Source organism: Panulirus ornatus, chromosome 19 (assembly GCF_036320965.1).
Source record: "Panulirus ornatus isolate Po-2019 chromosome 19, ASM3632096v1, whole genome shotgun sequence".
NCBI lineage: Eukaryota > Metazoa > Arthropoda > Malacostraca > Decapoda > Palinuridae > Panulirus > Panulirus ornatus.
This window is the reverse complement of record NC_092242.1, coordinates 43,704,239-43,724,037: the sequence shown is the minus strand read 5'-3', so window position 1 is coordinate 43,724,037 and position 19,799 is coordinate 43,704,239.

Genomic DNA, 19,799 nt, shown 5'->3' with positions numbered 1-19,799 from the left:
TAGTAATATGTATATCCTTGTCTTTTTTTAAGGTGTTAATAGCTCTTATGAATCTTTTAGGGCAATTCGCTTCCACTGGTTTTGACAAACTGGCATACACTAAACCCTTGCAAATATTGATATCATCATTACTTAAATTACTGTATTTTTCTAGATTACAAAAAGACTTTGAGACATCAACACAGCTGGCTTCTCTGTTAGAGCACACAAAACTTAAACCATAGCCTAATTCACACAAGGAATCTTTATCTAGTTGTTTATTAGACAGGTTAACCACAAAAGATGGGTTTGTGTTCTTGGTCCAGTCGCTGTTTTCAATAAGATTGTCCAACTTACGATTTAGTGACACTTGTAGCCTATTGTAGCCTATTGTAACTCTATTACCAAGAGAGATATCATTGAATCTTCTATTATCAAATACACAAAGAATCATAATCTTAATATTAATGATGGTCTGTACAAATTAGATAACTCTATTGTTGATAAGATTTGTAAAATGATAAGTCTATGAAAGCTCGTTGTATGTTTTGGACAATCACATGTTTACCAATTGGCGTCCTAGCTTCGTCTCTTCGTTGTATATCAACTGACTGTTATATTTCTCTCTAATGTCTCCCCTGTTGATGTGATTATTACAGGAAAATGCACTTGGGAACTTTTCGTGTTTCACTTTCCCCGTGAACTCATAGGAATATATATATATATATATATATATATATATATATATATATATATATATATATATATATATATATATATATATATATATATATATATATATATATATATATATATATATATATATATATATATATATATATATATATATATATATATATATATATATATATATATTTCCTTTGTCGCTGTCTCCCGCGTTTGCGAGGTAGCGCAAGGAAACAGACGAAACAAATGGCCAAACCCACCCCCATACACATGTATATACATACGTCCACACACGCAAATATACATACCTACACAGCTTTCCATGGTTTCCCCAGACGCTTCACATGCCCTGATTCAATCCACTGACAGCACGTCAACCCCGGTATACCACATCGATCCAATTCACTATATTCCTTGCCCTCCTTTCACCCTCCTGCATGTTCAGGCCCCGATCATACAAAATCTTTTTCACTCCATCTTTCCACCTCCAATTTGGTCTCCCACTTCTCCTCGTTCCCTCCACCTCCGACACATATATCCTCTTGGTCAATCTTTCCTCACTCATTTTTTCCATGTGGCCAAACCATTTCAAAACACCCACTTCTGCTCTCTCAACCACGCTCTTTTTATTTCCACATATCTCTCTTACCCTTACGTTACTTACTCGATCAAACCACCTCACACCACACATTGTCCTCAAACATCTCATTTCCAGCACATCCATCCTCCATCAAACATACCCGATTTTGCTTTCCGAGATAATGTCCTCGACTTCCACACATTCTTCAAGGCTCCCAGAATTTTCGCCCCCTCCCCCACCCTATGATCCACTTCCGCTTTCATGGTTCCATCCGCTGCCAGATCCACTCCCAGATATCTAAAACGCTTTACTTCCTCCAGTTTTTCTCCATTCAAACTTACCTCCCAATTGACTTGACCCTCAACCCTACTGTACCTAATAACCTTGCTCTTATTCACATTTACTCTTAACTTTCTTCTTCTTCGGGAATTATTGGTATATATATATATATATATATATATATATATATATATATATATATATATACAGAGAGAGAGAGAGAGAGAGAGAGAGAGAGAGAGAGAGAGAGAGAGAGAGAGAGAGAGAGAGAGAGAGAGAGAGAGAGAGAGAGAGAGAGAGAGAGAGAGAGAGAGAGAGAGTAAACTCTAGATTGATATGGGTAAAACTGAAAGTTGATGGAGAGAGATGGGTGATTATTGGTGCATATGCACCTGGGCATGAGAAGAAAGATCATGAGAGGCAAGTGTTTTGGGAGCAGCTGAATGAGTGTGTTAGTGGTTTTGATGCACGAGACCGGGTTATAGTGGTAGGTGATTTGAATGCGAAGGTGAGTAATGTGGCAGTTGAGGGAATTATTTGTATACATGGGGTGTTCAGTGTTGCAAATGGAAATGGTGAAGAGCTTGCAGATTTGGTTGCTGAAAAAGGACTGGTGATAGGGAATACCTGGTTTAAAAAGAGAGATATACGTAAGTATACGTACGTAAGTAGGAGAGATGGCCAGAGAGCGTTATTGGATTGTGTGTTAATTGATAGTCGCGCGAAAGAGAGACTTTTGGATGTTAATGTGCTGAGAGGTTCAAGTGGAGGGATGTCTGATCATTATCTTGTGTAGGCGGATGTGGAGACATGTAGAGGTTTTCAGATAAGAAGAGAGAATGTTGGGGTGATGAGAATGGTGAGAGAAGTGAGCTTGGGAAGGAGACTTGTGTTAGGAAGTACCAGGAGAGACTGAGTACGGAAAGGAAAAAGGTGAGAAAAAAGGAGTTAAGGGGAGTGGGGGAGGAATGGGATGTAATTTGGGAAGCAGTGATGGCTTGCGCAAAAGATGCTTTTGGCATGACAAGCGTGAGATTTAGGCAGATTAGAAAGGGTAGTGAGTAGTGGGATGAAGAAGTAAGATTATTAGTGAAAGAGAAGAGAGAGGCATTTGGACGATTTTTTCAGGGGAATAATGCAAATGAGAGGGATATGTATGAAAGAAAGAGGCAGGAGGTCAAGAGAAAGGTGCAAGAGGTGAAAAAGAGGGGAAATGAGAGTTGGGCTGGGATGAGAGTTTAGGGAGAATAAAAAGATGTTTTGGAAGTAGGTAAATAAAGTGCGTAAGGCAAGGGAACAAATTGGAACTTCAGTGAAGGGGGCTAATGGTGAGGTGATAACAAGTAATGCTGATGTGAGAAGGAGGTGGAGTGAGTATTTTGAATGTTTTTTGAATGTGTTTGATGATAGAGTGGCAGATATAGGGTGTTTTGGTCGAGTTGGTGTGCAAAGTGAGAGGGTTAGGGAAAATGATTTGGTAAACAGAAAAGAGGTAGTAAAAGCATTGCGGAAGATGAAAGCCGGCAAGACAGCGGGTTTGGATGGTATTGCAGTGGAACTTATTAAAAAAGAGGGTGATTGTATTGTTAACTGGTTTGTAAGGTTATTTAATGTATGTATGATTCATGGTGAGGTGCCTGAGGATTGACGGAATGCTTGCATAGTGCTATTTTACAAAGGCAAAGGGGATAAGAATGAGTGCTCAAATTACAGTGGTATAAGTTTGTTTAGTATTCCTGGTAAATTATATGGGAGGGTATTGATTGAGAGGGTGAAGGCATGCAAACAGCATCAGATTGGGAAAGAGCAGTGTGGTTTCAGAAGTGGTAGAGGATGTGTGGAACAGTTATTTGCTTTGAATAATGTGTGTGAGAAATGCTTGGAAAGGAAATGGATTTGTATGTAGCATTTATGGATCTGGAGAAGGCATATGATAGAGTTGGTAGAGATTCTCTCTGGAAGGTGTTAATAATATATGGTGTGGTAGGCAAGTTGGTAGAAGCAGTGAAAAGTTTTTATCGAGGATGTAAGGCATGTGTACGTGTAGGAAGAGAGGAAAGTGTTGGTTCTCAGTGAATGTAGGTTTGTGGCAGGGGTTTGTGATGTATGTCTCCATGGTTGTTTAATCTGTTTATGGATGGGGTTGTTGGGGAGGTGAATGCAAGAGTTTTGGAAAGAGGGGCAAGTATGCAGTCTGTTGCTGATGAGATAGCTTGGGAAGTGAGTCAGTTGTTGTTAGCTGATGATACAGCGCTGGTAGCTCATTCGTGTGAGAAACTGCAGAATCTGGTGACTGAGTTTGGTAAAGTGTGTGAAAGATGAAAGCTGAGAGTAAATGTAAATAAGAGCAAGGTTATTAGGTACAGTAGGGTTGAGGGACAAGTCAATTTGGAGGTAAGTTTGAATGGAGAAAAACCGGAGGAAGTGAAGTGTTTTAGATATCTGGGAGTGGATTTGGCAGCGGATGGAACCAAAAAGGTGAGAGCAAGGGACGTAAGGGGAGGGGTGGGAAGAATGGGATATATTTAGGGAAACAGTAATGGCTTGCGCAAAAGATATTTGTGGCATGAGAAGCGTGGAAGGTAGGCAGAATAGAAAGGGTAGTGAGTCGTGTGATGAAGAAGTGAGATCATTAGTGAAATAGAAGAGAGAGGCATTTGGAGGATTTTTGCTGGGAAATAGTGCAAATGGCTGGAAGATATACAGATGAAAGAGGCAGCAGTTCAAGAGAAAGGTGTTAGAGGTGAAAAAGAGGGCAAATTAGAGTTGGGGTGAGAGAGTATCATCAAATTTTAGGGAGAATGAAAAAATATTTTGGAAGGAGGTGCGTAAGACAAGAGAAGAAATGGGAGCATCGGTGAAGGGGGTAAATGAGGAGGTAATAACAAGTAGTGGTGATATGAAGAGATGGAGTGAGTATTTTGGGTGTTTGTTGAATGTATTAGATGATAGAGTAGCAGATATAGGGTGTTTTGGTCGAGGTGGTGAGCGAAGTGAGAGGGGTAGGGAGAATGGCGTTTTAAACAGAGAAGAGGTAGTGAAAGCTTTGCGGGAGATGAAAGCCGGCAAGGCGGGGGGTTCGTATGGTATTTTTTATGGGAATTTATTAAAAAAGGGGGTGACTGCGTTGTTGACTGGTTACTGAGGATATTCATTATGTATGGCTCATGGTGAAGTGCCTGAGGATTGGTGGAATGCTTGTATGGTGCCATTGTTCAAAGGCAAAGGGGATAAAGGTGACAGTTCAAATTATAGAGGTATAAGTTTGTTGAGTATTTCTGGGAAATTGTATGGGAGGGTATTGATTGAGAGGGTCAAGGCATGTAGAGAACATCAGATTGGGAAGAGCAGTGGTAGAGGATGTGTAGATCAGATGTTTGCTTTTATGCAGCATTTATGGATCTGGGGAAGGCACCTGATAGTGTTAGTAGAGATGCTCTGTGGAACGTATTAAGAGTATATGGTGTGGGAAGAAAGTTGCTAGAAGCACGGAAAGGTTTTACTGAGGATGTAAGACATGTGTACGAGTAGGAAGAGAGGAAATTGATAGGATGTTCTGTGGAAGGCATTAAGAATATATGGTGTGGGAGGCAAGTTGTTAGAAGCAGTGAAAAGTTTTTACCGAGGATGTAAGACATGTGTACGTGTAGGAAGAGAGGAAAGTGAGTGATTCTCAGTAAATGTATGTTTGCAGCAGGGGTGTGTGATGTCTCCATAGTTGTTTAATTTGTTTATGGATGGGGTTGTTAGGGAGGTGAATGCAAGAGTTTTGGAGAGAGGGGCAAGTATGCGGTCTGTTGTGGATGAGACGGCTTGGGATGTGAGTCAGTTGTCGTTCGCTGATGATACAGCGCTGGTGGGTGATTTGGGTGAAAAACTGCAGAAACTGGTGACTGAGTCTGGTAAAGTGCGTGAAAGAAGAAAGCTGAGAGTAAATTGAATAAGAGCAAGGTTTTTAGGTACAGGAGGGTCGAGGGACAAGTCAGTTGGGAGGTAGGTTTGAATGGAGAAAAACTGGAGGAAGTGAAGTGTTTTTGATATCTGGGAGTGGATTTGACATCAAATAAAACCATGGAAGTGGAAGTGAGTCACAAGGTGGGGGAAGGGGCGAAACTTCTGGGAGATTGAAGAATCTGGGGAAGGTGAAAACATTATCTCGGAAAGCAAAAATGGGTATGTTTGAAGGAATAGTGGTTCCATCAATGTTATATCGTTGCAAGGCGTGGGCTATAGATAGGGTTGTGCGGAGGAGGGCGTATGTGTTGGAAATGTGATGTTTGAGGATGATATGTGGTATGAGGTGGTTTGATCGAGTAAGTAATGAAAGGGTAAGAGAGATGTGTGGTAACATAGTGTGTTTGAGAGAGCAGAAGAGGGTGTATTGAAATGGTTTGGTCGCATGGAATGAATGAGTGAGGAAAGATTGACAAAAAGGATACATATGTCAGAGGTGGTGGGAACGAGGAGTGGGAGACCAAACCAGAAGTGGAAGGATGGAGTGAAAAAGATTTTGATCGATCGGGGCCTGACCATGCTGGAGGGTGAAAGGTGTGCAAGGAATAGAGCGAATTGAAACGATTTGTCATACCAGGGTCGACATGCTGTCAATGGATTGAACCAGGGTATGTGAAGCGTCTGAGGTAAACCATGAAATGTTTTGTGCGGCTTGGATGTGGAAAGGGAGCTGTGGTCTCGTTGCGTTATACATGAGAGCTAGAGACTAAGTGTGAACGAATGTGTCCTTTGCTGTCTTTTCCTAGCGCTACCTCGCGCGAGTGCGGGTGGAGGGGAGTGTCATTTCATGTGTGGCGGGTTAGCGAAGTGAATGAATGAAGGCAGCAAGTATGAATTATGTATATGTTTGTATATGTGTATGTCTGTATATGTATATATATGTATACTTTGAAATGTATAGGTATGTATATGTTGGTGTGGGAACGCGTAGGTATATACACGTTTATATGGTTGGATTGGGACATTCTTTTGTCTATTTCCTTGCGCTACCTCGTTGACGCGGGGGACGGCGACAAAGTATAATAGAAAGAATATAAAAACGATAAAGATATCTATTCTTAACTATTTTTTGTTTCCCGGCTTTGCGGAAGATGAAAGAAGGCAAGGCTGGTATTGCAGTGGAATTTATGAAAAAAGAGCGTGACTGTATTGTTGACTGGTTGGTAAGGTTATTCAAAGTATGTATGACTCATGGTGAGGTGCCTGAGAATTAGCGGAATGCTTTCATAGTGCCATTGTACAAAAGCAAATCGGATAAAAGTGAGTGCTCAAGTTACAGAGGTGTAGGTTTGTTGAGTATTCCTCGGAAATTACATGGGAGGGCATTGATTGAGAGGGTGAAGGTATGTACAGAGCATCAGATTGAGGAAGAGCAGTGTGGTTTCAGAAGTGGTAGAGGATGTGAAGATCAGGCGTTTACTTTGAAGAATGTTTGTGAGAAATACTTAGAAAAGCAAATTGGTTTTTATGTAGCATTTATGGCTCTGGAGAAGGCATATGACAGAGATGATAGAAATTCTCTGTGGAAGGTATTAAGAATACATGGTGTGGGAGATAAGTTGTTAGGAGCAGTGAAAAGTTTTTATCGAGGATGTAAGGCATGTGCACGTGTAGGAAGAGAGGAAAGTGATTGGCTCTCAATGAACGTTGGTTTGCGGCAGGGGTGCGTGATGTCTCCATGGTTGTTTAATCTGTTTGTGGATGGGGTTGTTAGGGAGGTGAATGCAAGAGTTTTGGAAAGAGGGGCAAGTATGAAGTCTGTTGTGGATGAGAGAGCTTGGGAAGTGAGTCAGTTGTTGTTCGCTGATGATACAGCTTTGGTGGCTAGTTTGGGTGAGAAACTGCAGAAGCTCGTGACTGAGTTTGGTAAAGTGTGTGAAAGAAGAAAGGTGAGAGTAAATGTGAATAAGAGCAAGGTTATTAGGGACAGTAGGGTTGAGGTTCAAGTCAATTAGGAGGTAAGTTTGAATTGAGAAAAATCGAGGAAGTGAAGTGCTTGACACGTCTGGGAGTGGATTTGGCAGCGGATGGGACCATGGAAACGTAAGTGAATCATAGGGTGGGGGAGGGGGCGAAAGTTCTGGGAGCGTTGAAAAATGTATGGAAGTCGAGATCGTTATCTTGGAAAGCAAAAATGGTTATGTTTGAAGGAATAGTGGCTTCAGCAATGTTACATGGTTGTGAGGCGTGGGCTGTAGATAGAGTTGTGCGGAGGAGGGTGGAGGTGTTGGAAATAAGATGTTTGAGGACAATATGTGGTGTGAGGTGGTTTGATCGAATAAGTAATGAAAGGGTAAGAGAGATGTGTGGTAATAAAAAGAGTGTGGTTGAGAGAGAAGAAGAGGGTGTTTTGAAATGTTTTGGTCACATGGAGAGAATGAATGAGGAAAGATTGACCAAGAGGGTATATGTGTCAGAGGTGGAGGGAACCAGGAGAAGTGTGGGATCAAATTGGATGTGGAAAGATGGAGTGAAAATGATTTTGAGTGATTAGGGCCTGAACATGCTGGAGGGTGAAAGGCGTGCTAGGAATAGAGTGAATTGGAACGATGTGGTATACAGGGGTCTACGTGCTGTTATTGGATTGGACCAAGGCATATGAAGCGTCTGGGGAAAACCATGGAAAGTTTTTTTTGGGCTTAGATGTGGAAAAGGAGCTGTTGTGTCGGTGCATTATACATGGCAGCTAGAGACTGAGTGTGAACGAATGTGGCCTTTGTTCTTTTCCTAGCACTACATCGCGCACATAGGGGGTGAAGGGGCTGTGATTTCATGTGTGGCAGGGTTGCGATGGGAATGAATGAAGGCACACAGTATGAATTATGTACATGTGTATATATGTATATGTCTCTGAGTGTATGTATATGTATACTTTGAGATTTATAGGTATATATATATATATATATATATATATATATATATATATATATATATATATATATATATTATATATATATATATATATATATGTATATATATATACATATATATATATATATATATATATATATATATATATATATATATATATATATATATATATATATATATATATATATATATATATATATATATATATATATATATATATATATATATATATATATATATATATATATATATATATATATATATATATATATATATATATATATATATATATATATATATATATATATATATATATATATATATATATATATATATATATATATATATATATATATATATATATATATATATATATATATATGTATATATATATATATATATATATATATATTATCCCTGGGGATAGGGGAGAAAGAATACTTCCCACGTATTCCCTGCGTGTCGTAGAAGGCGACTAAAAGGGAAGGGAGCGGGGGGCTGGAAATCCTCCCCTCTCAATTTTTTTTTCTTTTTTATTTTCCAAAAGAAGGAACAGAGAAGGGGGCCTGGTGAGGATATTCCCTAAAAGGCCCAGTCCTCTGTTCTTAACGCTACCTCGCTAATGCGGGAAATGGCGAATAGTATGAAAGTATGAAAGAAAGAAAAGATATATATATATATATATATATATATATATATATATATATATATATATATATATATATATATATATATATATATATATATATATATATGTGCTTGTGTGGATGTGTATGTATATACATGTGTATGTGGGTGGGTTGGGCCATTCTGTCGTCTGTTTCCTTGCGCTACCTCACTAACGTGGGAGACAGCGACAAAATGTAATAGATATAAACTAATATATATATATATATATATATATATATATATATATATATATATATATATATATATATATATTTTTTTTTTTTTTTTTTTTTTTTTATACTTTGTCGCTGTCTCCCGCGTTTGCGAGGTAGCGCAAGGAAACAGACGAAAGAAATGGCCCAACCCCCCCCATACACATGTACATACACACGTCCACACACACAAATATACATACCTACACAGCTTTCCATGGTTTACCCCGGATATATATATATATATATATATATATATATATATATATATATATAGGGATAGGGGAGAACGAATACTTCCCACGTATTTCCTGCATGTCGCAGAAGGCGACTAAAAGGGGAGGGAGCGGGGGGCTGGAAATCCTCCCCTCTCGTATTTTTTTAGTTTTCCAAAAGAAGGAACAGAGAAGGGGGCCAGGTGAGGATATTCCCTCAAAGGCCCAGTCCTCTGTTCTTAATGCTAACTCGCTAATGCGGGAAATGGCGAATAGTATGAAAGAAAGAATATATATATATATATATATATATATATATATATATATATATATATATATATATATATATATATATATATATATATATATATATATATATATATATATATATATATATATATATATATATATATATATATATATATATATATATATATATATATATATATATATATATATATATATATATATATATATATGTATATATATATATATATATATATATATATATATATATATATATATATATATATATATATATATATATATATATATATATATATATATATATATATATATATATATATATATATATATACATATATATATGTGTGTGTGTGTGTGTGTGTGTGTGTGTGTGTGTGTGTGTGTGTGTGTGTGTGTTTGTGTGTGTGTGTGTGTGTGTTTGTGTGTGCATTTATTCATTCATCCATAAAGTGAAGTTATGTTGAATTATAAACATAATTTTCATCCTTTATTAAAGAACTGTGAGAGTTCTATAACCATGACAAGAACAATATACATAAAAAAAGTGTATGTAGTTAGCATTGTCAACCTTTATTTACATTTTCCAACTAGACCGTTAATGCATGTAATCTTATATCACTGAAGCTATAAAGAGTCGTCTGTTGATGAATGAAGCTTGACGCTAACAGAATTAATGATTCTGACAGATGATAAGACTTGAGCCTAACCAACCAACCACCCAATCTCATTTGCCTTTTTTACTGATGCGAAGATTACTGCAGGTTTTGTCAGGAATGACAAAACAAACTGTTTATACATGTATTGCAGAAATGATTCTCTCACTGACATCAGATGAACAAAGCAAGACGATATCCTATTGTCATCACCAGACACAGAATCAGGGGTGTGGAGTCGGGTGTGGTGGTACGAACTCAGACGTTGGTGTCCCTTGACCCGCTGTCCCGCAACCACCTGCTGCACAAGCTCTGGGGAGATCCAAGATCCACTTGCTGGGCGCTAGTTCTACATCTCACCTCTGTCCATAACACATCCAGTGAAGCCCTACGGTAAGGAAGAAAGAGGGAAAAAGGAAGAGAAAGAGGAATTGTAGGACAAGTTTATTTTCTTGTGATGTAAAATATCCCACATATTATGGAAACGGCTAAAATTATCAGAATGGAGAAATCTGGAATAAATTTTCATTGTCCTCCGTGCAAAAGCTGCATTATGGGTAAGATGGATCTTTTCATACGTTGAGCCAGTGTTTATGGTTAGGGGTGATGGATTGTTTCCATAACGTCATTGAGAAAGAATGACGCGTGCATGTTTAGGGGTCGTAGTTTCGAATGGGTGTTTATCTGGTGGATTGGCATCTACATCTGGATAGGGGGAGGATTTGCCGATTGCTTACCGGGCTCATTCAGAGTGTGTTTGCTTTGTAACAGCTGTGTATATTGAGGGAGGAGGATCTATCAGAATTCGTTTCCAAAGACTAAGGAAAGCGTCAGTTTCATACTCCAACTTGAGGTCGATAGTTGGTTGTGGGCGAGAGAGGGAATTATCTTGTAATAATGCTTTGAATGATAACGTGATACTATATTGGAAATTTTGCTTCTTTTTTTTGCAAGTGTTCATTGTTAACAGCGGCTAGGCAGCTGGTGATTATTCTAGGTGCTCTATATTGTGTGATTGCAGATTTCTTAAATTTTCTTTTAAGAGAGTGGTTGACCAAGCAGTTCAAGCATCGTTTGGATGGTGTAGGAAAATTGTTTGTAGAGGACACTAAAGATTACATTTTCTTTTCCAAATCTAATGAAAGAAAGTATTCTGACGACGTTTTGATTCTCTATGGCAGACGTTCCCAAAATTTTGTTTCCGCCGGAACCATCACAGAATTATTGAGCCTGCATTGACCCAAGCTACATGCTCAGTAAAAGGTGGGTTTCTCTCTCTCTCTCTCTCCCTCTCTCTCTCTCTCTCTCTCTCTCTCTCTCTCTCTCTCTCTCTCTCTCTCTCTCTCTCTCTCTCTCTCTCTCTCTCTCTCTCTCTCTCTCTCTCTCTCTCTGTATATATATATATATATATATATATTTTTTTTTTGTCGCTGTCTCCCGCGTTTGCGAGGTAGCGCAAGGAAACAGACGAAAGAAATGGCCCAACCCACCCCATACACATGTATATACATACGTCCACACACACGCAAATATACATACCTACACAGCTTTCCATGGTTTACCCCAGACGCTTCACAAGCCTTGATTCAATCCACTGACAGCACGTCAACCACGGTATACCACATCGCTCCAATTCACTCTATTCCTTGCCCTCCTTTCACCCTCCTGCATGTTCAGGCCCCGATCACAAAAAATCTTTTTCACTCCATCTTTCCACCTCCAATTTGGTCTCCCTCTTCTCCTCGTTCCCTCCACCTACGACACATATATCCTCTTGGTCAATCTTTCCTCACTCATTCTCTCCATGTGACCAAACCATTTCAAAACACCCTCTTCTGCTCTCTCAACCACGCTCTTTTTATTTCCACACATCTCTCTTACCCTTACGTTACTTACTCGATCAAACCACCTCACACCACACATTGTCCTCAAACATCTCATTTCCAGCACATCCATCCTCCTGCGCACAACTCTATCCATAGTCCACGCCTCGCAAACATACAACATTGTTGGAACCACTATTCCTTCAAACATACCCATTTTTGCTTTCTGAGATAATGTTCTCGACTTCCACACATTCTTCAAGGCTCCCAGAATTTTCGCCCCCTCCCCCACCCTATGATCCACTTCCGCTTCCATGGTTCCATCCGCTGTCAGATCCACTCCCAGATATCTAAAACACTTCACTTCCTCCAGTTTTTCTCCATTCAAACTCACCTCCCAATTGACTTGACCCTCAACCCTACTATACCTAATAACCTTGCTCTTATTCAAATTTACTCTTAACTTTCTTCTTTCACACACTTTACCAAACTCAGTCACCAGCTTCTGCAGTTTCTCACATGAATCAGCCACCAGCGCTGTATCATCAGCGAACAACAACTGACTCACTTCCCAAGCTCTCTTATCCCCAACAGACTTCATACTTGCCCCTCTTTCCAAAACTCTTGCATTTACCTCCCTAACAACCCCATCCATAAACAAATTAAACAACCATGGAGACATCACACACCCCTGCCGCAAACCTACATTCACTGAGAACCAATCACTTTCCTCTCTTCCTACACGTACACATGCCTTACATCCTCGATAAAAACTTTTCACTGCTTCTAACAACTTGCCTCCCACACCATATATTCTTAATACCTTCCACAGAGCATCTCTATCAACTCTATCATATGCCTTCTCCAGATCCATAGATGCTACATACAAATCCATTTGCTTTTCTAAGTATTTCTCACATACATTCTTCAAAGCAAACACCTGATCCACACATCCTCTACCACTTCTGAAACCACACTGCTCTTCCCCAATCTGATGCTCTGTACATGCCTTTACCCTTTCAATCAATACCCTCCCATATAATTTGCCAGGAATAATCAACAAACTTATACCTCTATAATTTGAGCACTCACTCTTATCCCCTTTGCCTTTGTACAACGGCACTATGCACGAATTCCGCCAATCCTCAGGCACCTCACCATGAGTCATACATACATTAAATAACCTTACCAACCAGTCAACAATACAGTCACCCCCATTTTTAATAAATTCCACTGCAATACCATCCAAACCTTCTGCCTTGTCGGCTTTCATCTTCCGCAAAGCTTTTACTACCTCTTCTCTGTTTACCAAATCATTTTCCCTAACCCTCTCACTTTGCAACCCAACTTGAACAAAACACCCTATATCTGCCGCTCTATCATCAAACACATTCAACAAACCTTCAAAATACTCACTCCATCTCCTTCTCACATCACCACTACTTGTTATCACCTCCCCATTTGCGCCCTTCACTGAAGTTCCCATTTGCTCCCTTGTCTTACGCACTTTATTTACCTCCTTCCAGAACATCTTTTTATTCTCCCTAAAATTTAATGATACTCTCTCACCCCATCTCTCATATGCCCTTTTTTTCACCTCTTGCACCTTTCTCTTGACCTCCTGTCTCTTTCTTTTATACATCTCCCACTCAATTGCATTTTTTCCCTGCAAAAATCGTCCAAATGCCTCTCTCTTCTCTTTCACTAATACTCTTACTTCTTCATCCCACCACTTACTACCCTTTCTAATCAACCCACCTCCCACTCTTCTCATGCCACAAGCATCTTTTGCGCAATCCATCACTGATTCCATAAATATATCCCATTCCTCCCCCACTCCCCTTACTTCCATTGTTCTCACCTTTTTCCATTCTGTACTCAGTCTCTCCTGGTACTTCCTCACACAAGTCTCCTTCCCAAGCTCACTTACTCTCACCACCCTCTTCACCCCAACATTCACTCTTCTTTTCTGAAAACCCATACAAATCTTCACCTTAGCCTCCACAAGATAATGATCAGACATCCCTCCAGTTGCACCTCTCAGCACATTAACATCCAAAAGTCTCTCTTTCGCGCGCCTGTCAATTAACGCGCAATCCAATAACGCTCTCTGGCCATCTCTCCTACTTACATAAGTATACTTATGTATATCTCGCTTTTTAAACCAGGTATTCCCAATCATCAGTCCTTTTTCAGCACATAAATCTACAAGCTCTTCACCATTTCCATTTACAACACTGAACACCCCATGTATACCAATTATTCCCTCAACTGCCACATTACTCACCTTTGCATTCAAATCACCCAACACTATAACCCGGTCTCGTGCATCAAAACCACTAACACACTCATTCAGCTGCTCCCAAAACACTTGCCTCTCATGATCTTTCTTCTCATGCCCATGTGCATATGCACCAATAATCACCCATCTCTCTCCATCAACTTTCAGTTTTACCAATATTAATCGAGAATTTACTTTCTTACATTCTATCACATACTTCCACAACTCCTGTTTCAGGAGTACTGCTACTCCTTCCCTTGTTCTTGTCCTCTCACTAACCCCTGACTTTACTCCCAAGACATTCCCAAACCACTCTTCCCCTTTACCCTTGAGCTTCGTTTCACTCAGAGCCAAAACATCCATGTTCCTTTCCTCAAACATACTACCTATCTCTCCTTTTTTCACATCTTGGTTACATCCACACACATTTAGGCACCCCAATCTGAGCCTTCGAGGAGGACTCCTCCGCGTGACTCCTTCTTCTGTTTCTCATTTTAGAAAGTTAAAAAAAAAAAAAATACAAGGAGGGGAGGATTTCTGGCCCCCCGCTCCCGTCCCCTCTAGTCGCTTTCTACGACACGCGAGGAATGCGTGGGAAGTATTCTCTCACCCCTATCCCCAGGGATAACATACATATATATATATATACACACACACACACACACACACACACACACACACACACACACAAACACACACACGCACACACACACACACACACATATACATACATATACATATGAAAAATGTAAGAAACAATTTAGAAAACTGAAACTTTTAGCTTGAAATGAAATGAAAAAAATGACTGTCACATAATGGTTCAACCTCTGGCTACGGAAAAGGGAAATGCTTAATTTATTTACACAAACGTCAGTAGTAGTTCTCATCAATTGAACCACTGTATCAATAAGCTTCAATGTCTCAGCTACATTTTTTCCAATTTCACTATTTTCTTGTCAAAGCACCATGTATGAAAACTATCACTCCAGTAACACAACTATAAACATTTACTTCCCCTTTAAAAAAAGTTCTGGGGAAGTCTGTCTCGATACACTGCGGGACACTCTACCACCTGGCGAGGTTTGTGTTGCAATGGTTCTTGATTCACAAACGCAGTAGCATCACTGGTGGGCCAAGGTAGTTCCGTTGGCGAAGAGGAGCTCATGAAACATGTCAGAAAGCATGCTACTGCAGGCAGGAGTGAAGGCTGATGCAAACTGGTATCGCTCAGTATTTTACTATCATTAAATTTTAGGGAGAATATATACATATATATATATATATATATATATATATATATATATATATATATATATATATATATATATATATATATATATATGTATATATATATATATATATATATATATATATATATATATATATATATATATATATATATATATATATATATATATATATATATATATATATATATATATATATATATATATATATATATATATATATATATATATATATATATATATATATATATATATATATGGTGTGGGAGGAAAGTTGTTAGAAGCAGTGAAAAGTTTTTATCGAGGATGTAAGGCATGTGTACGTGTAGGAAGAGAGGAAAGTGATTGGTTCTCAGTGAATGTAGGTTTGCGGTAGGGGTGTGTGATGTCTCCATGGTTGTTTAATTTGTTTATGGATGGGGTTGTTAGGGAGGTAAATGCAAGAGTTTTGGAAAGAGGGGCAAGTATGAAGTCTGTTGGGGATGAGAGAGCTTGGGAAGTGAGTCAGTTGTTGTTCGCTGATGATACAGCGCTGGTGGCTGATTCATGTGAGAAACTGCAGAAGCTGGTGACTGAGTTTGGTAAAGTGTGTGGAAGAAGAAAGTTAAGAGTAAATGTGAATAAGAGCAAGGTTATTAGGTACAGTAGGGTTGAGGGTCAAGTCAATTGGGAGGTGAGTTTGAATGGAGAAAAGCTGGAGGAAGTGAAGTGTTTTAGATATCTGGGAGTGGATCTGACAGCGGATGGAACCATGGAAGCGGAAGTGCATCATAGGGTGGGGGAGGGGGCGAAAATTCTGGGGGCCTTGAAGAATGTGTGGAAGTCGAGAACATTATCTCGGAAAGCAAAAATGGGTATGTTTGAAGGAATAGTGGTTCCAACAATGTTGTATGGTTGCGAGGCGTGGGCTATGGATAGAGTTGTGCGCAGGAGGATGGATGTGCTGGAAACGAGATGTTTGAGGACAATGTGTGGTGTGAGGAGGTTTGATCGAGTGAGTAACGTAAGGGTAAGAGAGATGTGTGGAAATAAAAAGAGCGTGGTTGAGAGAGCAGAAGAGGGTGTTTGAAGTGGTTTGGGCACATGGAGAGAATGAGTGAGGAAAGATTGACCAAGAGGATATATGTGTCGGAGGTGGAGGGAACGAGGAGAAGAGGGAGACCAAATTGGAGGTGGAAAGATGTAGTGAAAAAGATTTTGTGTGATCGGGGCCTGAACATGCAGGAGGGTGAAAGGAGGGCAAGGAATAGAGTGAATTGGAGCGATGTGGTATACCGAGTTGACGTGCTGTCAGTGGATTGAATCAAGGCATGTGAAGCGTCTGGGGTAAACCATGGAAAGCTGTGTATTTGTGTATATTTGCGTGTGTGGACGTATGTATATACATGTGTATGGGGGGGGGGGGGTTGGGCCATTTCTTTCGTCTGTTTCCTTGCGGTACCTCGCAAACGCGGGAGACAGCGACAAAGTATAATAAAAAAAAAAAAAAAATATATATATATATATATATATATATATATATATATATATATATATATATTCCTATGTGTCCACGTGGAAGCTGAAACACCAAAAGTTCCCAAGTGCACTTTCGTGTAATAATCACATCATCAGGGGAGACACAAGAGAGAAATATAACAATCCGTTGATATAAATCGAAGAGACGAAGCTAGGACGCCATCTGGTAAACATGTGATTGTCCAAAACATACAACGAGCGTTCATAAACTTATCATTTTACAAATCTTATCAACAATAAAGTTATCTAATTTGTATAGACCATCACTAATATTAAGATTATAATTCTTTGTGTATTTGAAAATAGAAGATTCAATGATATTTCTCTTAGTAATAGAGTTAATAACTGAGATGTCGTTACTCCAGTCAATACAATGATCATAGTTTTTAACATGATTAAACAAGGCATTTGATTCTTGTCCCTTTCTTATACTATATCTATGTTGCTTAAGCCTAACAGAAAGATCCTTACCAGTCTGGCCAACATGAAATTTATCACGGTTTCCACAAGGCACTTTATAGATGCAACCAAGAGAATTTTCTGGGTGAATTCCTGATTAAGATATTCTTTATAGTATTATTGTTGCTAAAGGCAACATTTACATTAAAGGATTTAAGCAACTTGGGAAGCAAAGTGAAATCGTCATTAAGAGGGAGAACTAAAAGATTCGTGGTGTCTATGGGAGGTTTGGACTCAAGTCTGTGAAATGATTTCTTTGCTAACTTTAGGGATTTATCAATGAAAGATCTAGGGTCTTTAACTTAGATCCAATAGAATATATCTTCTCAAACTCATCATCAATAAACTCTGGACTGCAAATACGTAATGCCCTAAGGAACATAGATTGAAATGATGATAAATTAACTCTGTCATGTTGAGATGAGTAATAATGGATATATGAGCATACATTGGTGGGTATTCTGTATATGCTAAACTTAAACTTGTTTCCTTGTCTATAGATCATGCAATCTAAAATGGTAACATACCATTGTTCTCATTTTCTACAGTAAATCTGATGGAAGGTACTAAATTGTTATGTAAGGGTAGATGTATTTGTAAATTTTCATTTGTTGGCCAAACACAAAGAACATCATCTACATACCTAAACCAAATTGCAATAGAAGGTAAGATTCCTTGAGTAATTTTGTTAAGAAAAATTCCATATAAAGATTACTTAATACAGGTTAAAGAGGGTTACCCATTGCCTTACCAAGTTTTTGAGCATAATAATGTCCATTAAATTGAAATACACAGTCTTTTATACACAATTTTATCAATTCAATAAAATAAGACTTTGAAACAGGTAAATGAATATCATCCAAGACATCAAATAAATATTCTAGGAGGTCATCAACTGGAACTTTAGTGAAAAGTGAGGAAGCATCAAAGCTAACTAGTTTGAAATCAAAATTAATATTGATATTGTTTAGCTTGTTGACTAAATCTACATTGTTCATGATATTAGAATTTGCTACCTTACCCACTAAAGGGATCAAAAAAGAAACTAACCATTTTGACAGTTTATATGTGATGGAACCTACTGAACTCACTACAGGTCTTGCTGGAAAATTGTGTTAAGTCCACACATAAATGGCAATGAAGGAGACAAAGATGACAAACTTTTGATAATAGAAATGTTACCTTTCAACAACTTCATTTCTTTATTGAAGTGAGAATTAACTGCTTCTAAGGGATTTTTACTAAGTTTAGAATATGTTGTTATCATTTAGAAGATCATTCATTTTAGATAAACAGTTACTTTTGTCTAAAATCACAACAGTGTTAGCCTTATCAGCTTTAGTAATATGTATATCCTTGTCTTTTTTTAAGGTGTTAATAGCTCTTATGAATCTTTTAGGGCGATTAGCTTCCACTGGTTTTGGTAAACTGGCATACACAAAACCCTTACAGATATTAAGATCAGCATTACTTAAATTACTGTATTTTTCTAAATTACAAAAAGACTTTTTGACATCAACACAGCTGGCTTCTCTGTTAGAGCACATAAAACTTAAACCATAGCCTAATGCACACAAGGAATCTTTATCTAGCTGTTTATTAGACAGACTTACCACAAAAGAACGGTTTGTGTTCTTGGTCCAGTCGCTGTTTTCAATAAGATGGCCCAACTTACAATTTAGTGACACTTGTACCCTATTGCGTTCTTTCCTTAATTCATCATAGTAATAGTCCAACATCCGGTTCTTCCAGCATGTCGGTATTGCCATTTGAAATGCACGTTTCTTCCCTCTTTAAATGCAAAAAGCCTCCTCCATTTCAAGTTTTTTTAATTCAATGTTTTTCTTTAAAATAATATTTTGAAATTAGTCAAATGGTCGACCAGACAGCTGCAACAAACGTTGAGGTAGGACAGATCTTGGCATCACTTGTTCATCAAGGCATTTCCTAAGGAATTCAAATCGTAACTTTAGTTACCAAATGTTTACCAAATTGCGTCCTAGCTTCGTCTCTTCGATGTATATCAACTGACTGTTATATTTCTC